The sequence below is a fragment of the Leptonychotes weddellii genome, chromosome 1 (assembly GCF_054177405.1).
Source record: "Leptonychotes weddellii isolate Sample4059 chromosome 1, ASM5417740v2, whole genome shotgun sequence".
Lineage (NCBI taxonomy): Eukaryota > Metazoa > Chordata > Mammalia > Carnivora > Phocidae > Leptonychotes > Leptonychotes weddellii.
This window is the reverse complement of record NC_138369.1, coordinates 163813121-163834584: the sequence shown is the minus strand read 5'-3', so window position 1 is coordinate 163834584 and position 21464 is coordinate 163813121.

Below are 21464 nucleotides of genomic sequence, written 5' to 3'. Positions count from 1 at the left end.
GAAGTTCCCAACTATCTTAATGTTAATGCCTTACTAGAGGGGTAAACAACCTTAACTTGACAATGGCAAGGCCTCCTGTATCTTGTAGGTCCTCTTTAGTATAGGAAAGTTCTTTTGAAACCTCTCTTTTAAGAGAGGTTTCCTTACCTCCCCCAACCCCATAGTTTATAATCAGCTGCCCCTCACAACCCCGGTGCAACAGCTCTTTCTGCCCACGGGTCCTGTCCCCATGCTTTAATAAACCACCATTTTGCACCGAAGATGTCTCAAGAATTCTTTCTTAGTTGTAGGCTCCGGACTCCACCTCACTGAACCTCACCTATATTCCAAAACCCCATCATGTATATTTGCCTACGTTTCCAAGACTTTATTGTTGTGCTGTAGTTAGGCCAGAGATTTTTGTAGTTACCTATAGAATTCATATTTTAAGACTCCTTATGAAGAGGAAAAATCTCTGTCCTAAGATGGCCGACTGAGCCAGCAAGGAAGTCCCAGTCCCTGCCCCGGAGCTCTTCTGGGTTCTTCTCCCTGCTCTGCTTCCTGCATGTGCCAAAATGGTTCCTGTGCACACCAAAAGTGCCAAGTATGTGGAAGTAGAAGTGTATAAATTACCCCCCTTTGCTTCTGCTTGGGGCTCAGACCTTTGGAGATCATCCTCCTCTGAGCCCACCAGCATTAAATAAACCTCCTATCCTCCAAGATCTCTGAGTGCCACTTGGTTCTTCTGTCAGGCGATCCAATCCAGGTTCTGTAACATTTGGTTCCCTGACTGGGAAACCCAGCTGCACTGGCTCATTGTTGCCACCGGTTTGGGGGCAATGGCAGGGCATTGACGGAACAAGAGATCGTAATGGAGAAGACGCACCCTGCCTAATATTTGGCTGTGTCCCACCTGGTCGCTTCAGACTGCCCAGCTCCACTGTTCCCACGGGACTCAAGGAGACTTGGCAGGTGAGGACCCGGTCCTGAGGTCAGATCACGGTAAGGCCTGGGGCCCCAGACCCAGACAGACCCACCTGTTGGGGTGGAAGGGGAGCCTGATCACCTCCTGGAGACCTCTTAGAGGTCTCACAGGTAGGGATTTCCAGGGAGGGAATGTAATAAGCTCTGGAGTGAATATGTGAGTGAGTGTGCAGTCCGACCTGACTACCACCAGGCAAACTGATTCTGTGACTCCATGCGCAGGCACCCTTAAGGTCCCCAGAAGCCTATGGAGTCTGAGTGGGCTCATCTGCGATTCTGTGGTGAATGGCATACAGTCTAGGGTCGCATCAGAATAGGTTCCGATCATGTCACAATGCTGAGATTGCTATGGTTAAGCCTCACCTAAGCTCCTTTGGGACATAGCCAGTTGGGCATCTGATTGGTCCCCTCACCTCAAGAGGCACCCCCCCCTTTGTCTGTCTTTGCGCCATTGCACATAGGAATATCACCATGGGGTCAGGACAGAGTAAACCCATGGTCCTCGAGACCATGATCAAAAATTTCAAGAAGGGGTTCTCAGGAGACTATGGAGTCAAGATGAATCCCGGCAAACTGAGAACCCTATGTGAATTGGAATGGCCCACCTTTCATGTCAGGTGGCCTTCAGAAGGGACGTTGGATCTCCCAACGATTTGTTGAGTATGGCGAGTCATAACAGGAGAACGAGGACACCCCAACCAGTTCCTGCACATTGACTCCTGGCTAGGAATTGCTCAGACCCTTCCCCCTTGGGTGCGATTCACTTGCAATAGGCAGGGACAGGCCAGGGTCTTAGTTGCCTCATCCAAGCAGCCCAAAGAAGACTGACAGAAGCCCCAGCCTCCACAGATTCTAGCTAGAGATCCTGAAGATGAACTGATCCTGCCTCCACCATACGCACCCCAAAGTCCTGCACCCCCAGTTCCAGACACTCCACCACCATCAGTCTCCCCACCACCCCCAGGCCCAGAGGACCCACTCTTTCCAGGACCAGCAGCCAGGCTGCTCCCCAGGCCGGGCGCAAGCACTCTCCAAATGCTGGTATGAGAGACATGGGAACCTGATAGGTGTGATGAAAATGAAACAGTCCAACCCAGTCATTCCATGATGTATTATCAACCTTTCTCCACCATCAACCTCCTCAACTGGAAACACAACACTCTTTCCTACTCTGAGAAACCACAGGCTATGGTAGACCTCATGGAATCCCTCTTCCAGACTCATTGGTCGACCTGGGAAGACTGCCAACAGTTACTCTGCACCCTGTTTAACACAGAAGAGAGGAGGAGAATAATGAGAGGATCACCGCAGTACCTGGAAGAGCATGCACCAGTGGGAGTCATCAACCCTACTGCCTGGGCTAACACAGCTGCAACCGAGGAGCGGCCAGCACGGGACTTTACCATGGATAAGGGACGGGCCCACATCCACTGATACAAGGAGGCCCTCCTGCAGGGAATCCAGGCAGGAGCTAAGAAACCCATGAACATGACTAAGGTATCCTCGGACACTCAACAACCAGGGGAGTCCCCGGGGATTACTATGAAAGATTATGTGAAGCCCACAGGATATACACTCCATTTGACCCTGAGGCACAGGAAAGCCAACAGATGGCAAACACCTCCTTCATGGCTCAGGCTGTCCCAGACATCAGAAAAAAGCTTCAGAAACTAGAGGGTTTCACAGGGATGAACATCACCCAGCTAATAGAGATTGCCAATAAGGTCTACATGAACAGGGAAGTCACAGCTGAAAGGGAAGCCAACAAAAAGATGAAAAAGAAAGGCAGCCTCCTTGCTGCCTCCCTGAAAGAAAAGGATGACACAAAGGCAGGGAGACCCCGACCACCGAAAGGGGGAGACCCAGAACCCCCTTGGCAAGGGATCAATGTGCCTACTATAAGGAGAAAGGACATTGAAAAAATGAATGTCCCAACCAGGGAAAGGCTCAGAAGCCCAGCTGCTACAAGGAAGAACCCCAAAAGGAGGACCTCATAGGCCTTGCGGGAATAGACTCAGACTGAGGGGGACTGCACTCTTTCCTCCTTGGCCCCCATGAGCCCACGGTCAGAATGAAAATAGGGACTTTTTGGTTGATACTGTGACTTTTATGGATACTGGGGCCAAGCACTCTGTTGTCACCTCCCCAGTGGCCCCTTTCAGCAAATGGACTGAGACTATCCTTGGAGCCACCAGGACACAGGTGATACAACAGCCCTTTTGCCAGGTTCACCAGTGTGAACTCAGGGGCCACAAGTCTGACATAAATTCCTTTACCTACCTGATTGCCCCACCCCCTCCTGGGCTGAGACATACTCTCCAAGCTTGGGGCTCAGATAACCTTTGAGCCCACCGGACACACTAGCCTCCAATTGAACCCAAGGCAAGAGGAGACAGGGTCTCTGGTACTAGCAATTACCATGCTGAGGGAAGAAGAATGCAGGCTATTCTGTGCCCAGGCCCAGCTGAGCAGCCCCCCTGAGTTCAGACTCGCCTTCCCTTCAGTATGGGCTGAAGAAAACTCACCTGGACTAGCCCGGAATTGGGCCCCTGTCATTGTTGAACTGATCCCAGAAGCCCAACCTCAGAGGCAAAGGCAATAACCCCTTCCACAAGAAGATAAGATTGGCATCCAAGAACATCTGGCCAAACTCAAAGAAGCAGGTATTCTAGTCAAGTGCCATTCAGCCTGGAATACCCCACTCCTGCCAGTCAAGAAGTCGGGAGGGGGATACCGACCAGTTTAAGACCTGCAGGCCATCAACAGGGTGACCATCTCTCTGCATCCAGAGGTCCCGAATCCATACACCCTCCTCGACCAAATCCCAGGATCGGCCAGATGGCTCACTTGCCTAGATTTATACATTTTTTTTTTTATTCTTATGTTAATCCCCATACATTACATCATTAGTTTTAGATGAAGTGTTCCATGATTCATTGTTTGTGCATAACACCCAGTGCTCCATGCAGAATGTGCCCTCCTCAATACCCGCCACCAGGCTAACCCATCCTCCCACCCCCCTCCCCCCGGAACCCTCACTTTGTTTTTCAGAGTCCATCGTCTCTCATGGTTCGTCTACCCCTCCGATTTCCCCCGCTTCATTCTTCCCCTCCCGCTACCACCTTCTTCTTCTTTTTTTTTTCTTAACATATATTGCATTATTTGTTTCAGAGGTACAGATCTGAGATTCAACAGTCTTGCACAATTCACAGCGCTTACCAGAGCACATACCCCCCCCAGTGTCTATCACCCAGTCACCCCATCCCCTCTCTTGGGAAGCTGCCAAGGTCAGTGGCCAGTGCTTCCCCAGAGAGGGTTGGTGAGTTTTTAGACCCCTGCAGGAGGCACATCCAAGTCAGTTGCATCTGGCGCCCTGTATCAGGTTCAGTCCATTCAAAGGCAAACAGTGGCTGGCTCTGGGGAGCTAAGCAGAGGCAGAAGAAGGTATCCTTTAAATCACTTGCCTAGGGGAAGCACTGGCCACTGACCTTGGCAGCTTCCCAAGAGAGGCCACACAATGCACCCTACTCCAGTATGTGTGGATGACCTTCTCCTCGCCAGTGACACACAAGAAGACTGCACAAAAGGCCCAAAGGCCATCCTACAGCTCTTGTCAGACTCAGGATACCGAGTCTCATGAAGAAGACACAAATCTGCCAACAACAGGTCCGATACCTCAGTTTCCTCCTCACCCAAGGGAAAAGAGAACTAGGGCCGGAGAGAAAGAAAGTCATCATCTCCCTGCCATGGCCCCAGACAAAAAGGGGACTCCGAGAATTCCTGGGGGCTGCAGGATTCTGCTGCATCTGGATCCTTGGGTTCTCGGCAATAGCAAGACCCTTCTATGATCTCTTAGGGGAACCAGATCGAGAAACCCCTGCCTGGACTGAGGAAGCAGAAGCCTCCTTCATAGAGATAAAGACCACCCTGGGGCAGGCTCCAGCCCTGGGCTTGCCAGATGTAGAAAAACCCTTCAATCTCTTTGTACTTGAAAAGGAAAAATAGCGCTTGGGGTATTCACCCAGACTGTTGGGCCCTGGCAACGGCCAGTTGCTTATCTGTCAAAGAAGCTGGACCCTGTGGCAGCGGGATGGCCACCATGCCTCAGGGCGCTGGCAGCCACATTCCTACTCATCAAGGAGGCAGACAAACTCACCCTGGGGCAAGAACTTAACGTCTCCTCTGCAAACACCCATGGGTCACCCTCGAAACAGTAAAGACATTAAGCCCAGCAACCTTTTTCCCCATGTAAGAGGGGGAACCAGACCATGACTGCTCTGAGGTGACTGATGAAGTCTATGCAAACCATCCAGATCTGTGGGATCAAGCCACAAAGAATCCACAGCTCACGCTGTTCGGCAGTGGCAGTATTTACCTACAGGAGGGTGCCCAGAATGTGGGTTATGCAGTAACCACAACCACTACATTCCTAGATGCTAAGGCATTACCAGCTGGATGGTCAGCTCAACGGGCTGAACTATATGCCTTAGTCCGAGCCCTCACCCTCCGTGAAGGCAAATGAGTCAACATCTATATTGACTCTTGGTATGCCTTTGCTACTGTACGTATACATGGAGCCATCTACAAGGAAAGGGGCCTCCTAACCACTGTGGGAAAAGCTATCAAAAACAAGGAGGAGATACTGAGATCCCTTGAAGCCACCTGGCTTCCAAAGGAAGTAGCAATCCTGCACTGTAAGGGACACCAGAAAGGAGACAACTCCATAGCATGGGGAAATCATCTGGCAGATGAGGCAGCCAAGGCCTCAGCCAGTGAGGACATGGACAGAGCTCCTTTCCTCACCATGGCCCTGACACTCCCCGAAGAAGTCCCTCTGCCCAGTTACACTAAAAAGGGAAAAGAATGGCCATGGCTGAGGGGGCCACCCTGACTGAAAAGAGATGGTGGATGATGCCAGATGGGCACGTCTTTGTTCCAACAGCAACAGGAGGGCATCTAGTCAAGGAATACCACCAACTCACTCATCTGGGAAAAACTGCATTAGAGGCCCTTCTCAAGAAGCACTACTACATCAATCAGCAGTCAGCACTATGCCAAGCAACGAGCGAATGATGCATAACATGTGCTAAAAATAATGCTCGGTCTGCACATGGCCCCTGCCAGGTGTCCAGAGGATGGGAGCAACCCCCTTCAAAGATTTAGAGGTAAACTTCACAGATGTGCAGCTGAGCAGGGGGTTCAGATATCTCCTAGTAATAGTATGCACATACTCTGGATGGGTCAAAGCCTTCCCAACCAGGACTGAGCAAAGCCAGGAGGTAGCTAAAGTCCTCTTGCAGGAGATCGTGCCCCAGTTCGGCCTGCCATTAACAATCCATAGTGACGGGCGCCTGGGTGGCTCAGTTGGTTAAGCGACTGCCTTCGGCTCAGGTCATGATCCTGGAGTCCTGGGATCGAGTCCCATATCGGGCTCCTTGCTCAGCAGGGGGTCTGCTTCTCCCTCTGACCCTCCCCCCTCTCATGTGCTCTCTCTCTCATTCTCTCTCTCAAATAAATAAATAAATAAAATCTTTAAAAAAAAAAAAAAACAATCCATAGTGACAATGGACCTGCATTTGTGGCAGACATTCTACAGGTCTTGACCAAATCTCAACATCACCTGGAGACTCCACACCGCTTACTGGCCCCAAAGTTCAGGGAAAGTAGAGCGAATGAATAGCACCCTCAAGGGAACCTTAGCAAAATTTTGTCAGGAGACTAACCTCCCATGGCCAGATCCACTACCCCTAGCTTTCCTGCATGCTTGCTGCACTCCTAGGACACTAGGTTCCTCCCCATTTGAATTAATATATGGACGGCCTCCCCCTGTGCCTGGGAACCCTTCCAGGAAATTTACTTCAGGTTGGAGATAAAAAAATAAAGGAGCAGCTTCAGGCCCTGGGGGCTACCCTAAATGAATTACAAAAATACATCATTGAGCAGAGCCCTATCTCCTTTGGGTCTCAGGTACACTCCTTCCAAACAGGGGACTCAATTTCGGTCAAAGATTGGAAGAGAGACCCCCTCAAACCACAGTGGACAGGGCCCCACACTGTTGTACTAACCACCTCTACTGCCCTCAATGTCTCAGCTGTCACCCCATGGGTCCACCACTCCAGAGTGAAGAAAGCTCATCATTCGGACAAGGAGTCATGCCAATGGAAAGTCCAGCCAAGCCCCACAGACCCGTTCCGGCTTCCCCTTCGACGAGACCCCACCAACTAATGGACACCTGCTCCTCATGGTCCCAGTCTCATCGGCATGATATCCCTCATTCTAGGAGTCACACTCTATGCTGTTGCACCTTCTGACTGGACTTTCCCCCAGAGAATTGCCATTGTTGTTGTTTATTGGGTCACCTTAGGATGTATTACTACACTCACTTGCTCACAGGTTTCTTCTCCCTCACTCTCCAGGCCATAGGTATACTAGGGAGCACCAACTACCCGCCATGTACACGCCAGCATTACCACAAGCCCTCTTGGGCAAATAACCTCGATGCGTGTGCTAAACACCACCGAACCCTCTGCCAACACGAGGGTCTGTTCTACATGTCCGGTCGCCTGATAGACCGATGCCCCAACTGCTATGTGGCCTTACTCCCTGGGGCCCCCTGGCCCCTCCACAGCCTCTCCCCACTCCTGTCCAGAAGGCCCCTGCCTGAGGTCCCACTCTCACTCTAACTGCAGCCACGTCCAACGGAGAACAGGCAACACCAACCCCATGGTCTCCCTGTTCTTGCACCTCAGTATTCCCTGGTATGCTGAGACAATATTATGACTTGAGGGAAGTTACTATTTGTCACAATAGGGGAGAGAAATTCATGACAGGAAAAATTAGGTCCAGACTATACTGGGGATATAGGGATCTGAGATGTCCTGAGGAAAAGGGCCTAACCTGCTGGAAACCTGACCTTTATCAATGCCTGCTGAGGCTTCTTCCCTATCGAGAGCCTCTCACTCTAGACCCTCAAGTAAATTGTATATTAGAAGGGGTCCACCATTTACTCAACACAACCAATGCTTGGTTGGCTGCAGATTGCTGGCTCTGCCTGCAAACTGGGCCCCCTCACCTTATAGAAAGCCCACTGAGTTTCCTCAACCTGATCAGGCCCACATGTAACCTTTCCAAACCTGCAGAAATAGACCCAAAACCAGCTGATGTATTGTTGTCTTAACCTGGCTCCCAACTGTGTCCATAGTCCTGGGGAGACACATTCAGTAGGAAGCCTATCTGCCACCCAATGTCTCCAAACCCACAGCTGCCTTTTGCTCGATGGGTGCATGTCTGCCACACCATGGTGCACTCCAGAACCTGGCACCCTTTTCATATGTGGAAGGTATACTTATCGATGCTTACCGGCTAACTGGACAGGGACGTGTGCACTGGTGCTTCTTACTCCCCAGGTAGATATAATCCCCAATAATCAATCCCTTCCAATTCCCTTGTTGGCACATACATGGCCCAAAAGGGCCATCCAAGTCATCCCACTGTTGGTTGGATTAGACATAACAATGGCTGTGGGCACTGGAATAGGAGGAATCACCTCATCCTCTTATTATTACTACCAGAAACTGTCAGAAAATCTCACAGAAGATATGGAACAGGTAGCCAAGTCTATAATGACCATGTAAGATCAGATAGACTCCCTCGCAGTGGTGGTACTACAGAATCGGAGGGGCTTGCACCTGCTCACTGCTGAAAAGGGGGGAATTTGTCTCTTCCTAAATGAGGAATGTTGTTTCTATATGAACCAATCAGGGTTAGTCAGAGACATGATCCAATAACTACAAGATCGGGTTGCACACAGGAGAGAAGAATTAGGAGAGAAGAATTAAATTCTTGGGGCAATTGGTATAATATCTGGAGCTGGGCTACATGGCTCCTTCCCCTAGCCGGTCCTCTCCTCATGATCCTATTGGCATTCCTGTTCGGTCCATGTATTATTAATCTCAACACCTGATTCATCAGCTCTCAGATAGAATCAATTAAATTACAACTACTGGTAACCCAATACAGACCTCTAGTCTGGCAAGAACCCTAGTAATAATCGATTCCCATTCACGTAAGAAAAGGCGTCAAAAGGGGGTAATAAAGACGAAAAAAATCTGTGTCCTAAGATGGCCGACTGAGTCAGCAAAGGAGTCCCAGTCCCTGCCCCAGGGCTCTTCCGGGTTCTTCTCCCGGCTCTGCTTCCTGAGTGCGCCAAAACGCTTCCCGTGCATGCCAAAAGTGCCAAGTATGTGGAAGTAGCAGTGTATAAATTACCCCCCTTTGCTTCTGCTCGGGGCTCAGACCTTTGGAGATCATCCTCCTCTGAGCCCACCGGCATTAAATAAACCTCCTATCCTCCAAGATCTCTGAGTGCCACTTGGTTCTTCCATCGGGCTATCCAATCCAGGTTCCATAACATTTACTGGTTCCTTGCCTCAGTTCTTCCTCATTCCCCTTCCATCTCTGACCTTATGTTACTTTCCCTGGCAAAACTCTCCAATTGCTTCTCATATCTTATAGTAAAAGTAAAAATCCTTACTATTCTTTGTTAGTTCCTATATGATCAGCCTGCTCAAGCCCTCTAATTCATAGACCTCAGCTCTTATAATTCTCTTACCAACTCATTCTCTGTCCATATTAGCCTCAATTCTAATTAGCAAGTATTCCAAGCACATCCCAGTCTCAGTGGATAAAGCTGGCTTCTGTCTGAGATTGGAAGACGCTTAAAATCCTTTATCCCCCTAGTATTGTAGCTATTATGTATGATTTATTTTGTTTATTTTTGTTTTGTTATTTATTTGTTCTTCTAGTTTCTGTTTTCCTGGTGGAGTAAGTAGGGGAAATAAAAAATTACCAGCATCATATTTCCAGAACATGGTGATTTGTTCTTTTGGTTTTTGAGTAAGTCCTCTACAACTAGTTATTGAATGGAAGTACATGAGTTCATAAAAATTTCACAAAATGTCAAAGAGTTAGGCTATAGAAGGATGAAATCTCCTAGCTATAAGTCTAACAACTTTATTGGATCATCGATCTGTGTTCTTGGTGAGGCCCTCCTGTAGGGAACCGGAAAAAAGTGAACCCAGAACAGTTACAAAGAGAGTTTTCAGAGAGATGTCAGAAGATGAGAGAGGAAACACCTTTCTTCAGAGAAGACCATCAACAGTATTAAATACTTCAGGAGGTAGAGGAGACCGTGGAATGTGATTGGTTGATTTTGGAGTAATTGTTTTAATATAATAGTATAGTGAGTAGGGTCAGAAGTTAGCATATTGCTGTCTGTTGCACTATTGAATAACTTTGAACATTAACATGCAGTGGTTGTCTATTTCACAAATTTATTTATATTGCATTCATTATTTAATAGTGCTTAATGCAAAGTCAGAAGATGAAAATATAGGGTCATATGAATGGCATTTTTATTGAAGTTTCATTCTGAGGTTGAATTGAATTGTAAACCGTGTCTGCGAACTGGGCCCCCTCAGCTTATAGCAAGCCCACTGAGTTTTCTCAACCCGATCAGGCCCACAGGTGACCCTTCCAAACCTGCAGAAATAGACCTAAACCAAATTTTTTAAAAATTAAAAAATATAAAACAAACATCTATAGCACTATCCATTATCCTTAGAAACATTAAATGAATGCCTCTTTTCAGAAAGTGCTCACAAAAAATTTCCAAATAATTTTGAATTAAAAGTATGATGGAATATCCAGTATAACCTATATAAGTATAAAATCATTTGATTAAAAAATTTTAATTATACCCTATAATTAGTGAGAAAAACAAATTTACTATATATATTTCAAATGTCACATAATTTGACATTAAGAAGCTATTTCAGCTACCACCACACAATTTTTTTAATGTAAAGAATATTAAACAATTAACTTCTTTGTAAATTATTAGGAGCATATATACCTCTTTAAATTATCTCTTCAAAGCACATTATACTTACTTACTTTATTATTATAATTATCCACAAAGTATAAAATCATATACTGAATATATATTTTTTTCAAATAATGGAATCATGTTTATTTTGGAAAAAAAGAAAATGCTGATAACCACTTTTAATATTTTGCAATAACCAATTCTGAATCCCCCCAACACTTTTGTGTTTAACATGCAATTTTATACTCTGATTTGAGAATTAAACCTATTTAATCATATTTCCACATTTGGAAATAATCTTTTATAGCCTCTTTCTCAATGGGCTTTATGGTATGCCATTTGGATGTACACAGAATAATTATTTTAGCCAAGTGTTACAAACTGGTGTTCGTGACTATAAAAAAAAAAATGTTAGGGTATACCATGGTAACTATTTCTTTGTCTATATCATGATTTCAAGACCAAAGTGCATTTACATCTTCATGATTTTTGTTGCATAATAAAAACATTCCTCTTTTGTTTTTTTTTTTCTCATCTCACATCACTGTTTTGCCTGTAGGCTGGTAAGGCTGGCTGCAGGCTTCAGGCTGGTCTCAGCTAGGTCTGCTTCACATGCCTCTTCATTAATCTTGCACCAGATTTTACCTGAGCACGTTCTCAACGGTGACCACCAGATTGCATGTAGATAAACAGCAATATAAGTTGCTGTGAGGCCTTGGTCCTGAAGTTCCTGAAACTGTTTCTGCCAATATCCTGTTGGGCACAATGAGCCATGCGACAAGTCCAACATCAATGGAAAAGGAAAATCACCCTGCCCAAGAAGGAAGGGTGGTATTTGCTGGACTATCTGCACTGATACTTTGGGTATTCATTATTGCTTCAATTTGCATTATAATATTGTTTAAGATCCATATTTGGGGACATCTATTTTTTGTGTGAATAGTGCATCCAGGACTTGGAAGCTTAAAAAGTATTATGTATTCAAATCTGTAAAACATTATTCTTTAGGATTTCTATTTCTGATGTAATGTTTATCAGATACTTCCCCATGAATAAGCTATGTAAATACTTAGAAGTTTTCTGGTTTCATAATTAAATATTGTTGCTGTTGTATAATACATTTTTAAACATTTACTTAATCTGAATGTATTTTGGTATATGTTGTGAAGTAGGAGTTTGGTTTAAAAAATATTGCCAGTCATATAAATGAATATTTAATTAGTTTATTAATTTTAGTTACTTATTTATTGAATTTATTCATTAGATAATTCAAACCTTACTGACTACATTTTGGCCAGTTTAAATTTATTAAAAACAATACCATGCATATTATTACTGCCTGCATTTTGTTTCTCATGTCAGAAGTCTATCTATTGTACTGGTCAATTCAACTAATTCTTTTTTTTTTTTTAGATTTTATTTATTTATTTGACAGAGAGATAGAGATAGAGAGAGCACAAGCAGGGGGAACAGCAGGAAGAGGGAGAAGCACACTCCTGGCTGAGCAGGGAGCCCGATGCGGGAATTGATCCCAGAATCCTGGGATCAAGACCTGAGCCCAAGGTAGATGCTTAACCAACTGAGCCACCCAGGCGCACCTGATTCAACTAATTCTTATGTAAACTCACGAATTCTTTTTCTTTTTCTCATTAATGAATTGATTCTAATCCCTTTATACAGTAAATATTTTTGTCTATATTTGTCCTTTCAGCTTATGTTTCTTATTTATTTTTCTACCTTTTTGAATACAGTGCTTAGGGGTAATTTTTTACTTATTTTAAGTATGAACAGACTTAATATTTTGAATTTTTTCCCTATCATGTTGGTTACTTCCAATAGTGATGGGCAATAGTACACCTTTTGTCATTAATATTTAAATCTTTTGCATGTAGTTTGGCTTCCCTTTTAATTCAGAAATTATTTAAACCATAGTTATCATTTGTATGTGAACTTGTTTTTAGTAATTATACTTTATATTTTCATAATTTAGAATTATGTTTGCATTTAGTTTTCATGAATTAGTTTTTTCATCTTGCTTTCTTCTGTGACTCAAAAGATATTTAGAAGAGTGCTCTCTCTTATTTTTGCATTTCTAAGTTGTTAAAATTTTGGTTTTATTTTTATTACTTATTTTTAATATTTTGGCAATATGATCAGAGAACGTGACTGGTAATGTTTCTATTAATATTGCTTGAATTTTCTTTATGGTAAATTATCAGATTTTATAAAAGTGCAATAGTGTAATACATAGACTTTTTATAAACATGTATTTTCTAATTTGTATGCAAGTTTATCTATAGATCTAACTAGATTTTATTGTTTTATTCCAATCCTTGTGCTTTTATTTATATTTTATTTAATAGATTATTTTGTATTCTGATAGATGTGCATGGCAGCTATTGGATTATCCTTATTTGGGGTATGTGTTGAGATTGCCTTTCCTGTCCACTTGTCATTAGTTCTGCCCAGGTGACTTGCTTTGAATAATAAAATATAAGAGAAAGTGATATGTGTCCCTCATTTTGGGTTGAAAGATTTGATTGCTGAAATTTGACTCCTATATTTCTTTTGAATATTGTGATCTTGCAAGCATGGGAAAAGTTTGAACCTCCTTCAGCCCAATCCTTGAGTGACTACAATGAGCAGAGGCTCTTGCCAACCCTTGTTGGATAAGGGGCATGAGGAAGATATAAATCTGTGTTGTTTTAAGCCATTACAGTTTTGAGGTTATTAGTTCCCACAGCAATGTTCATTGTTGTCCACTGAAATTTTGCCCATATTTTAAAATATTGGCATCCAATCAAATTTAAAATAAAACAGTCTGAAAGGTAATGTAAGGCAGCTATAGCAAAGATAACTGTGGGCCAAATTTGAGCCATGTGCCACCAGATAAGTATCTTTATATCATCTTTTCCCACTGTGACTGATTTTTTTTTTCCCAGCTTCTCTTTGAATTTCTAAAAGGCTTGGTTTTATGTATTTTTATGCCAACCTTTCTGTAGATTAATTTTTCAATGTATAGTTATTGAAATATACTGATTCTTTGGCAAAGAAGTTCACAAAACATACAGTGATAGGTTAAGAAATGCATTCACAATGCATAATGGAAGACACATATGTATACATAACCTGCAGAGATCCCTATGAATATGTATTATATATGTGTATATATTCTATCTATATGTGCATGTTACATAATCTCTTTCCAGCCAATCAATTCTCAAATACCTAGTTTTCTCCCGTGTGTGTGAAATATCCATTTAAATAACCAGTGAAAACTTTTATTTAAAGAATAATAAAAAAAAATAAAGAATAATGTCAATAGCAGGAAATAATAAATAGCATTCATTAGATACCTACCCGCAGCTAGGTACTATTAAGCATTACACATGCAAGAGTCAATCTGCTACTCCTAAAATTCCAATGAAGTATGTCATTATCATCCTCATTTAAAAAATGGGGGAAAAAAAAGAACTAAAGATCAGAGATGTAAAGGGTCATACAGTTGATGGGGAAGTGGGCCCTGAAACACGTCTGCCTGAATTTGAAACCTGTGCTGAGTCATTCTCTGCTTGATCCTGGACCTCATTCCACAAAGGCCGAAAGACAGAGCAGACAGCTTGAAGACCGGTCAGCATGTGAGTCATGAGTAGAAGATCTGCAGCTAGCTCACTTATCGCTATCCATGCCCGATTCCTGGTGACTTTCTCAGCTCATCAATCTTCTCTGCTGGTTGACTCTTAACAGTTGTCATCCCATGGTTATCAACCTTTTGTAGTTCTTTTGCTTGTTTTTGTTTTCTCCAAATCTGTCACTAAAAAGAAACACGACTTTTCTTTCTCTAGATCAAGATTGTCAGTTGTCAGGGAGTCTGGGTGGCTCAGGTCATGCTCTCAGGGTCCTGGGATCGAGCCCCACGTCGGGCTTAGCGTGGAGTCTGCTTATCCCTCTCCCTAGGCTCCACCCCCTCTTCTCTCTCTCTCATAAGTAAATAAAATCTTTAAAAAAAAAAAGATTGTCAGTTGTCAATTAAAAAGTTTAAGTTCTTTATAATAATGTTCAGTATTTGATAAAAATATTTTTGTAGTAACAAGAGAAAACAAATTACACAATTTTTCAGATATGCTGATTTTTAATAAATTATTGCATTTTTAAATTTTTTATAGAAGATGCTATTATTAATACCATTTTTACAGATGAAGAAGTGAGGCTTCAAGCGCTTTTGCATTTGGCTCCAAGTCATGCCACCATGAGGAAGCCTCCACTCAGACCCAGAACTGCAATTGAATATTGATTTTCCCACTGAGCTATGCTTTGCAAAGGAGATGGAGGAACAATCTGGAATAGTAAATACCATTGACTTCTCTGTTTCATGTCTTATCTCTATCTTATTTATTTTTATACACATTTTCAAAACCAGAGGACATTTATTACCATCAAGCTTGTTTACTCAGGTGGTTCTTATTCTCCCTCTTGCTTCTCCTGTTCTGTTTTCAAAATCTGATGCCATTTTAACACTTATCTCATCAATCTTCATGGCCACTGTTGCATTTCCTTATTATCTATCTTTTCCCTTTATTTGCCTATACTTTTCTCTCCCCCCTTTTATTTGGCATCTTCTCCATTTAAGTTCAACTGGTATTATAGCCACAAACTCATTATAGGTTGATGATCAGCTATTATGGTAAAAATTTTTAAGTAATATACTTATCGGAATTGGAGGATTTTCTCAAGCATTTGCATTTAGTTCTACTGATTCCTTATAGATTAACTATTTCTTGGGTCAATTGTGAATATATGTAGCTCCAGCTACTCTTATTCTGGGGATTTTCCAAATTAACATTTGATCTGGGTTTACCATAACTAGTTCTTTAACACCACAGCGGGGGAGGGGGGAGTTGCTTGTACACTTAATTAAAAAAAAAAATTCTAATGATATTATTTGTCATTAGAATAATTACTAATTTCATTTCCCAAACTTTATTCTGAAATGGTCTTGTTCTAAGGGGGTTCAGTAACCTTTTATGGAAAAAAGTTTAGAGAGTTAGTGTTAAATATGGTGGTTTCTTTACTGCAGGTCTCAGAAGCTTCCTTATTTTAATATTTAAATGGACTTAATATTTTTATGGTCACCCATTCACATTTTTGGGAGATGCTGGTGTTTCCAGGAGAGTTTGAGACACAACTATACTGTCATAATAAATTATTCCCTAGTATATTACAGTTATTCAAAGTCAAAGAAAACGTTGTCTTCAAGTCTATGCAGATAAAAATTTACCTACTGTGGGGGTGCCTGGGTGGCTCATTTTGTGAAGCGTTGGACTCTTGGTTTTGGCTCAGGTCATGATCTAAGGATAGTGGGATCAAGTCCCACATGGGGCTCTGTATTCAGCAGGATGTCTGTTTGGGATTCTCTCTCTCTCCCTCTGCACTTCCCCCTGCTCATGTTCTCTCTCTCTCTTTCTCAAATAAATAAATCTTAAAAAAAAAAAATTTATCTACTGTGGTAGAATTTGATGCAAGGAATTGAGAATCTTTTATTTGTTACCTACTACATTTGTGGCACTGTGTTGAAGAAACTGGAGACCAAAACACAAATTAAGCACATTTTTTAAATTTTTAAATTTTTTTTTAGATTTTATTTATTTATATATTTGAGAGAATGAGAGAGTGAGAGAGAGAGCAGGAGCAGGGTGGGAAAGGCAGAGGGAGAGGGAGAAGCAGACTCCCTGCTGATCAGGGAGCCCAACTTGGGACTCGGGACTCGGAACTCTATCCCAGTCATGACCTGAGCCTAAGGCTGACACTTAACTGCACCCAGGTTCCCGAACACATTTTTAGAAGAAGAAGATATGAGTCTTGTTTTCAAGAAGCTTACCCATTGAACCCATACGGGTCCTGGTCATGATGAATTGTGGTAACTGTTTTAAAAGTACAATAAAACAATTATTTCGTCCAAAATGTCCTGATTTTAGTATTGCTTGGTTTTCTGTACCTCAGAATGTACCCAATTTATATGACAACTAAATAAGTTTTGCTTAGTAGATTAATTTTTTGTTGGATTGATGCTGCATGTTTGTGAATACATGGTCACTACTGTCTCATAGTAATTTAATAAAAACTATCTACTGAACTATTTAAATTTTAAAAAAGCCAGTGTGGATGATAAGAAAATACTAGTTGCTTTAGAAGAGAAAAAGAGGAAAGTGAAAATAATGACATTTTTAAAAAGCTTTTGCAATTTTTTTTTTACCTACTCCATCTGAGTTTCCAGGATGGGACTGATCTTTAAAATAATTGCTAATTCAACGTCCCTGGTGACTTTTCTATACCATTGTAAAGATATAATAACTACCAGGTACAAATAAATGTCTGAATGATTTTATGACGGGCATTAACATTCTTAATACCTAAGTGAAATGAGACTGTAACTAACTGACTGATTAATAAAATGTTAAAGGGCCCAGTAACTGTGATGGGTTGTGATGGAGTAATTTTTGTGGCTTATTTGGATTTGTATCTGTTTCCTGAAGAATAAAGACAAAATACAAATGAATGGTAAGAAAACACCGATAAATAATAAATCTTATATTTTCTCCATTTTCAAGAAAAGAAACAGTGCAGAGGTAAAGTGAACAAAGTCACTTAATAAGCTATTTTCTCAGTTAATTTTTTTAAGAATAGCTTTAAGTCCTTAGGACCAAAGTGTATTTTAATAGTCATATACTTATATCATAATTCAAAAGAAGAGTGACAACGATTTTAAAATACCTTGTAAGATCTTCTAGGGAATGGTGGGCAAGGAAGGAAGGCTAACTGGTGTCCCCCTCAAGACCTGAGATGAAGGAGTTATGCTTCCCACCTCCAGGACCCATGCTATGACCTCCTGGTGCTTCAAGTGCAGATATTGAGAGAAATATTGTCGACGAAAGACCTTGTGACCATCCCAATACAGGAAAACAAGCAAAACGAGTTAGAACTCACATGCTCTAAAACCATGTGTGCACATGTCTTTTGACACTATGCCCAACACCTCTGAGCTGAATCTGAGTGACATGCACCCCTCATCTCCTAGACCTTTCTCTGTCTGATATTGCATGAGATGCTATAGATGAAGAGGAGAACTCCGCCTGGGTCAGCAGGGAAACATACCCCCTAAGACACACCTGGAAGAGCGGCCTCTTATGTATTTTGCAGAGCAATACTTTGGTGCCCAACTTGCATACTATGGTCTTGCCCTGAAGAAGCCAGGCTCACCCGTGCTCAGCCAAACCTCGGAACTGCCCGAGGAAGAGAGCCACCTCCACAGCCAGCCTGCTAAGGGGATAAAAGCTAAGGAGTTCAAGTGTTTCCTCTCCCTTGTTTTGGATCCTATTTTTACCATTTTATCACTAGAACATCATAGAAGAGATCTACATAGTGGTGTCTGGACTTTTGCCAGACCCCTTTCTTTCATAGGTCAGCCTTGCTGAGCTTTGTGGACATGATGGGTATCCTAAAGGATTTTTACCAGATGGATAGGGTCAAGGTCTAAAGTGAAGTGTACTGAAAGAAGAAAAAGACCCTACTATCCTCATCTTAGAGGTCTGAAGAAGGAATTTTGCTCATTCACGGAAGTCCTTGAAATACTAGATTTTTTGTCATATTTGCATCTCAGTTAGAGATTTTTTTCCCTGTCAGAGACTTGCTGACAGAGTAGAGCTTGATCTGTAACAAAAGACCTGATTTATGCTTCCCTCATGTTATAACTTAGCAGAAGGCTAAAGCCAGTGTTTTGAGCTGAGACTCCTTTTTTAAAGGTAACTGTGTTGCTTGGAGTGTTTCAGCTTAAAGGACAAGAAAGAAGTTTCTGGTTTTTCCTTGCTCCTGCATGAAAAGAGGTTTTAAATGAAATCTTGTGACACAATATCACACTCCACAACTGGTCTCACTAGCTACTTTGTGCCAAGCTACTCATCACTCACCCTCAACTGCTTCCTTGTAGCTTAGTGGGCAGAGAGAAGAGTGCTAAGCATATCCATGTGAGCATATGCACATATCCATGGGCAGAGGAAAGTTTATGCAGCTGCATCATAATCCTGTACCACTGCTCAGCAACCAAGATTCTCCTTCCCTGCCCAACACCAACGTAGGGTTCAGGCTCCTTATACCATGCAGATTCCCAGATGACTGCTGAGAGGTTAGGGCTGTTTTTCCTAAACATATACTCTAATACCAAATCTACTTTCCACAGGCTTGGACCTTTATCCGTGCCACTGCCCTGAAAGTCTTTTTTGTGGATTTAGTACTATGGACAAATAAACATTCAAGAATAGCTAGAAAGACACTAAACAATAAATCCACCAGGAGGCATTAAGCTTACAAAGTATCAGAACATAACATAAAGCCTGTGTTATTTTTTTAAAAAGATTTTATTTATTTATTTGAGAGGGAGAGCAAGAAGGAGCAAGAGGGAGAGAGCACGAGTGGGGGTGGGACAGAAGGAGAGGGAGAAGCAGACTCCCCTCTGAGCAGGGAGCCCAACCCAGGCCTTGATCCCAAGACCCCGAGATCACGACCTGAGCCAAAGGCAGTCGCTTAACTGACTAAGCCGCCCAGTGCCTCAAGTCTGTGTTATTAAAACAGTATGCTATTTGATAGATATGGGCATATAGACTGGTGAAATACAAAAGAAAGTTCAGAAATACAGTCATACGTGTGAAATTTGGTACATAATCAAAATGGCATTTTTTAAGACAAGGACAGCAATGAAAATTTTAAGAAATGACGTGGAGACCACTGAATAGCAATTTAGGAAAAGATAAAATTAGATTCATATCCAACATCATACCTAAGAATACACTTCAAAATGATCAGAGAACTACATGCAAAGAATAACACTGTACAAGCACTAGAAAAAAAATGTGTGAATTAGCTCTATAACCTGTGTTTTGGAAAGGTTTTCTAACAATGACTCAAATCCAGATGCAATACAAGTAGGGATTGATATTTTAGCTATATAATAATAATATTAAAGATGATAATAATGTTTTACATGGTAATGAAGCATCACCAGCAAAGGCAAACAAAGAAAAAAGACAGAAAATACTTGCATATATACTTTAGATAAAAAACTAATAGCCCTAATTTCGTTAAGGATTCTTAAAATTTTTACTCTTTAAGAAATTAAATAAAACCAACAACTATGGGTGTAAAAAATAAAATGGTTTCCAAACAAAAATACTTAACTTTATTTTCAGTAAATTATTACTACAGTGATGGGGACAAAACAGAACTAATGTAAGTAAATTATGAAGACAATTTTTTAAATTTGTACTGGTGAGGGTTAGCAATTTTCGTAACATAATCGTTTTATGTATTCTGTAATTGAGTACATAAGTACATAACTAAAATATACTGAGAATAATGGAAGCCAAGTTTCTCCTTTTTTGAGGAAGAATGTTACAAAGAGGGAAGGCTGGAATTAATCCGGTGCCATTGGATTGGAATTGGAGGTATTAAGATGAATTATGAACACATAGTAAATATTTACCCATATCCATATAACCTATATCTGTATCTAATATTGATGTGTGTGTGAATAATTTCCAAGTTCTGATCCCTTAAAAGGCCTAAAACAATGACATACCAACAGCACTGAGCATTAACTAATTTCAAGTTACAAAGACCCAACGTTCACTTAAAGCAATAGGGCTTCTCAGAGAAATGGCTGAATCCTGGACTACAGCAAGAAAAATGTATGAGCCTGAAATAGCGTATGCCGCAATTACGCCAGAAAATAAAAAGTGCTCAAAAAGTGCTGGCAACATGGCTAAGGACATAGAATCTGCTTGAATGGGCTCTCACTAGCCAAATGTGGGCTCACTTGAACAATTACATAATGAGGGCATGTTACAACCCATTGAACAAAATAAAATGAGAAACTTACTAGTCTGTACTGACATAAGTAAAGAAATGGATACATAAATGAATGGGGGAATGAGTGAAACATTCTAGTAACATGATAATCAATACATTTTAAGAGAAATGATGGAGTTAGAAAATATCTTTTATTATCATCTCAGTTCTAATTGGTATTGGCAAGAATAAGCAACAGATGCTAATATTAATGAGTGAAAATATGGTGAGGAACAGAATATTTTCATGGTCTCAAAGTATCTCTCTACAAATTATTTATTAACTACAGAGAGGAAACAGACATCTGAATGTGGAGAAACCTGGGAGATATTACCTTGTCCAAGTGATTAATGGTAACATTATCAATACTAGGACAAGCTAAAATTATGTATGACCTGATGTGATTGATGCACAGAAAAGATAATCACTGTGTGGCATTTCCTTTAAAATTGATAGCCTGAACCTAATCATGATGAAACAAAAGACAAAGTTAAATTGAGGAATTATTCTACAAAATATGGCTGTACTCTCTTAAAATGTCAATACAAAAAATTATACATATACATATATCCTGGATTGCATCCTAAACTGGGACACAATGGCTATTAAATATAATTGAAGAAAACTTACCTTGAACTCTGGATTAGATAATAGCCTCATGTTAAGGCTAAATTTTTGAATTTTGATAATGAGAGTGAGGGGAGGAGGGGGGATGGGA